General features: G+C 43.4%; 1 pseudogene; it reads left to right on the top strand.

Annotated features, from left to right (window-relative positions):
* The first annotated feature begins 923 nt into the window (after positions 1-923).
* On the top strand, positions 924-5,056 carry LOC120961201 (6-phosphogluconate dehydrogenase, decarboxylating-like; annotated as a pseudogene).
* The last annotated feature ends 587 nt before the right edge of the window (positions 5,057-5,643 follow it).

Genomic DNA, 5,643 nt, shown 5'->3' with positions numbered 1-5,643 from the left:
CGGTTTGGGTATCGAGATATTCTTGATACTCATTTGCTATCACACGCTAGGAAAAACCTTCCTCGGTCTTGGATGTTTATGCAAGACAACGATTCTAAGCATACTTCCGGGACTGTCCAAACTTGGCTTGCTGACAACAATGTCAAAACAATGAAGTGGCCAGCCCTTAGCCCGGATCTCAATCCCATTGAGAACCTCTGGGCAATTTTCAAGAAGAGGCTGGGTAAAAACATACCGGAAGATCTGGATCATCTCTTCGATCACATGCAAGAGGTGTGGAGCAAAATTCCACCTGAAACGATCCAGAATCTGGTGATGTCGATGCGTCAACGCATGATTAATGTCATCGTGGGCGACGGCAATAAGATCAAAAACTGAGCTTATTGCATTTTTGAATAGGGATCACTGCTCGCGAGGGTGGTGGTCCTGCAAATTACAACAAAAACCTAACCCAAAACACAAAAAAACTACTGACAAATCTATCCGAAACGACCTACTTGTGAAACAAACACACACATCAATACACATTCAAACATACATACACACACACACACACACACATGCACACACACACACATACACACACACACACAAACACAAACACATACAAACCACACATAAACTTGACCCAACGGGTGCATGGTGCGTTAAAAAACCAATGCCCTATCTTTCTGTCCGATACTGTAGGATATGGGTGATGGTTATTTTAATTCTTTAATTGTTTAATTTTTTTGTCTCTTTGGATTGTACCCATTTTGACTAACAGACTAATACACTAACATCATCATTTTTTATGTTCCAGGAAACTTTTTTGACATGAAGTATAACGACAGTAGAGGAAGGATGGATTGATAACAAGTAATGTAAGTTAATGTTTATAATTAACGGTGGTTCGTGCTGTGAATGCGGGTCACTTTGTGAATATGGTACACAACGGCATCGACTACGGTGATATGCAGCTGATATGCGAAGCGTGTCACCTGATGCTGGCGCTGGGCATGACACGGAAGGAAATGGTACAGGAGTTCGACGTGTGGAACAAGGGCGTATTGGATTCGTTCCTGATCGAGATCCCGCACGATTTTCTCAACCAACGCGACGTTGAGGGATAGATTCTTTAGCTTATTCGTGACTTGGCCACAAGGATACGGGCAAATTGTCGGCGATTGCCGCCCTGCGCCATGCCGTTCCGGCGATGTTAATTGATGGAGCGGTCTTCTCCCGCTGCTTATCTGCTCTTAAGGATGAGCATGCTCAGGGCAGCAATCAACCGGCCGGGCCCAGCACGAAATGTACCGCGCAAGGCTTCATATTGCTGCGCCAAGCGGCCAACGACTTAAAGTAGGACGTGAACTACGGTGGCATTGCGCTGATGGCATAGCGGTTACATAATCGCGGGATCTCTTTTAAGGAGTTCATCGACCTTAAACCCCGCTCCGTCAATGTTTGGCGACCCACTACTACAGCATCCCATGCACCTTCTGCGCCTGTTACCCGTGAATCGGATCATCATTCATCGCCACCTTCTATCAACCACACGACACAACTGCGAAACGCTGATTTCACTATTTCGCCCGATCATGGTCCTATGAGCTTGCCTTATACGCAGTACTTTCAGCAAGCGTAAACCGGCTGATCCGGCTGAAGATTTTCATGAACTACCGACTTTACCCGAATTGATGGAAGCTAACCCTGCATCTAATACACACAATCCGTCTGACTCTCTTCCGCCGTTAATAACTTGCAGCGAGAGCACTCCCGGCGCATCTCGCTCTCTCATTCCTTCGATAGATCGACTAAACATCTACTATCAAAACGTAAGAGGATTGCGCACAAAACTAGACGAGTTACGCCTCTCTCTATCTGAGCTTGATATGGATGTGTTGGTGTTAACTGAAACATGGCTCGATGGCTCAATTCCGTCCTCTCTTATCTCGGAGGATGCGTATGTCATCTATCGCTGCGACCGAAATTCTCTCAACAGTAACCGTTGCCGTGGTGGTGGTGTACTCATTGCCTGTTCTTCCGTGCTGAACACGTCAACTTTATCACTGCCGTTCGACTCGCTGGAGTCTGTTTGGACAATTGTTAAGCTTCAAAACCTTGCAATCTATATCGGCGCCGTTTACATCCCACCCGATTTGCGTTCTTCCGAAGTAGTCCTTGACGTTTTACATGAGAGTGTTAGTTTCGTTGCTGGCAAACTTAAACCAAATGATCTTATGGTGTTACTTGGTGATTTTAATTCACCATCACTCTCCTGGCAACCGTCGGCATCGTGCGTTAATCAGTTCATTCCTACTGGTGTATCTCGTGAAAATGTTTCTCTGCTTGATGGAATGTCGGTAAACGGTTTGCTGCAATTATCCGGCATAAAAAATATACGCGGAAGACAATTAGATCTTCTATTTGCCAATGCTGCCTTCTTGGAGTGCTGCTCCCCCGTCATAGCTTCACCTGTTCCACTCGTTGCGCTAGACAATCATCATCCTGCTCTTGAGACAAGCGTGCTCCTTACGCACTCTCGCCCTGCATCCTCCCAACGAATACCTACGGCTCGTATGTTCAATTTTAGGAAATTGGACTACCAAAAGCTTCATCGTATATTAGCCGATACCGATTGGTCCTTTATTGATGCTGACTGTGACATAAATCAAGCTGTAGCAGCGTTTACTAATGTAATCACTTCCGCCTTCCCTTCCTGCTGTCCTCTCCTTAAACCCGCTCCTAATCCTAAGTGGTCGAACAGAGCTTTACGTCTATTAAAATCGGACAAAAACCGCGCTCAACGCGCCTACCGTTTAAATAATACTTTACACAATCTTTGTGTATATAAATATGCGGCTAAGGCTTATCGTCTTCTTAATCGCCATCTGTATCGTCGCTACGTTAGGCGTCTTCAAATGCGCTTCACTATTGATCCTGGGTCATTCTTTCGTTTTGCGAACTCTCGGCGAGGCTCTGCTAGCCTTCCATCCACCCTGTTTCTTGATCTGTCCTCTGCTACGTCCAATCCTGATATATGTAACCTGTTTGCCAAACATTTCTCTAGTGTATTTGTCGATCCTAGTACTTTTAAGGTTCCTTTGGACGTAGGCTTGTCTTACACGCCCTCTGATGTGATATCATGTAATTCAGTCGTTGTAAGTGAAAGCCTAGTAAAATCCGCTTTATCCAAACTTAAAACTTCGTTTTCACCAGGCCCCGATGGCATCCCTGCCTGTGTTTTGAAAAAATGTGGCAATACCCTCACTCCTATTCTCACTCGTCTTTTTTCTCGCTCGCTTAGTGTAGGGATTTTTCCTAGTCAATGGAAACTAGCTTGGCTTGTTCCCATTTATAAGAAAGGTGACCACACACTAGCATCAAACTACAGAGGCATTTCTATTATTTGTGCGTGTTCTAAAATCCTCGAGTCAATTGTCCATTTATCTGTAATGCCTTGTGTAAAAAATTATATTTCTGCGGAACAACACGGCTTTATGCCCAATCGCTCAGTGTCCACCAACCTAATGTGTTTTTTGTCTTCTCTATATCACTATCTGTCTAGTGGTAAGCAAGTGGACACTATCTATACCGATTTCAAAGCGGCATTTGACAGTATACCTCTATCATTACTTGTTGCTAAGCTTCGAAAACTAGGTTTCGGTGGCTCTATATTGCCGTGGTTCAACTCCTATCTTGAGAATCGTTCATATGCAGTTAAAATCTGTGGCTCTTTCTCTGAATGTTTTCTTAGTTCTTCGGGTGTCCCTCAAGGTAGTGTCCTTAGTCCCTTACTGTTCATTCTCTTCCTCAATGACTGTACTTCGATCCTTCCTCCTAACGGCTTCTTGCTATATGCGGATGACGTTAAAATTTTTCTTCCTGTATCTTCTACAGCTGATTGTCTAGTCCTTCAATCCTGGCTCTGTAAATTCTCTACATGGTGTGCTTCTAACGGTTTAGTCCTGTGTCCTGAAAAATGTTCTGTCTTGTCTTTCTTCCGATCTTCTACAAGTATAACTCATGCTTATAGTGTCTGTGATGCCCCTATTCCCCGTGCGTCCTTGTCTAAGGATCTTGGCGTCTTCTTTGACCCGAGTCTTTCTTTCAAGGAGCACACGGACTATGTCATCAACAAGGCCAACAAAAGTCTTGGTTATATTTGTCGCATGTCCTCTGAAATTCGTGATCCTTTTTGTCTTAAGTCCCTTTATTGTTGTTGGGTCCGTTCCGTACTGGAATATGCCTGTGTCATCTGGTCTCCTGTCCAACTATCTCTGCTCCAAAGGATTGAGAGGATCCAGAGACGTTTTACAAGGATCGTATTTCGTAGGTCGCTGGGTCATCACTCTATTCCGCTTCCTTCGTATGACGATAGATGCACTCTATTAGGCCTTGCCAAGTTGGAGCACCGCCTCTCGGTCGCTCAGGCTTCTTTCGTCGCTGGCATATTGCTCAATACGATTGATACTCCTTCACTTCTGTCGCGCTTACATTTGTATGCACCTTGTCGCACCTTACGTTATCGTTTTCGTCTCCAGTTACCTATATGTCGTACACGTTTTGCTCGCAATGAGCCTTTTGTAAGAGCTATGTCGTCTTTTAATAGTACTTCTGATCTGTTCGATTTCAACATATCCTATCCTGTCTACCGATCCCGTCTTCGCTCCTTTTCCGTACCATAAACTCCTTCCAACTCCTTCGTGAATAATTGTATACTATAGTCAGTAAGCACTATTGCTGTAACCCAACGTGGCCGAGCAATTAATAAAATAAAAATAAATAAATAAATAAATAATGTTTAGCAGTATCATCAGCAACGTGTTCCTCGGCAACATTCGGCATGCGTTAGTGCACAATCCGCATCTTACTATCCATCTTATGATGCGTTTTCCTCTGAAGCTGTGAAACGGTTGCCAAATGGACTGGAATATTTTATAGTACTGGAGTATTTGGCCGTAAACGTACTAGTAAATTGAATTATTAAAAAAAAAACCAAAACAGTACACTGTTGCCTTGAGTCGAGTACAAGCACCGATTTGAAAAAAATGCGCCTTAAGAGCCTTATTGTCATGTGGAGCAGGACGACCATGACGAACGGCTTTGCTTGCTTGCACTTAAACATACACACCTTTGGGTAAGTACACTTTGGGGACCTTTATTCCTAGCACACAAGTGTTTATTTAAATATATTTAATATACTTTCAGGTTGTATGAGTCCTGTATAGTCTGATTTGTGTAAAAGTAAATAGTCGAGCTAGCTGTAGTCACACGTCCTCACTAGTGATTCTTAGATTAAAAGCGGTTGATGAAGCTCTTATACACCTCGAAATTGATTAACGCATGATACAAAAGTAAGCAAGTAAGTATACGACAAATGTACAAGTGACCATTTATGTTCTATATTAGTTATTCATAAATTATGTGATTTATCGTAATACCTTGACATCAATCCAATTACGACAGGTCCTTGGCTTACAGAGCATTAATATGTGCCATTGGATGTCCTTGGTTGGGATCTTCGTAGGCTAGAAACCCGCTATTGTTGACAGCATAGGGCGGTAGTGATTCCGAGCCAATCCAACGGAATATATGCTTATGGTAGGACTACGCTTACATTCATACATTAGATTAAAATGTATCTGAGTCAGTAATTAT

The sequence above is a fragment of the Anopheles coluzzii genome, chromosome 2, assembly GCF_943734685.1.
Source record: "Anopheles coluzzii chromosome 2, AcolN3, whole genome shotgun sequence".
Lineage (NCBI taxonomy): Eukaryota > Metazoa > Arthropoda > Insecta > Diptera > Culicidae > Anopheles > Anopheles coluzzii.
Note: the sequence above shows the minus strand (reverse complement) of the source record. Positions and strands in the feature narration are given on the sequence as shown.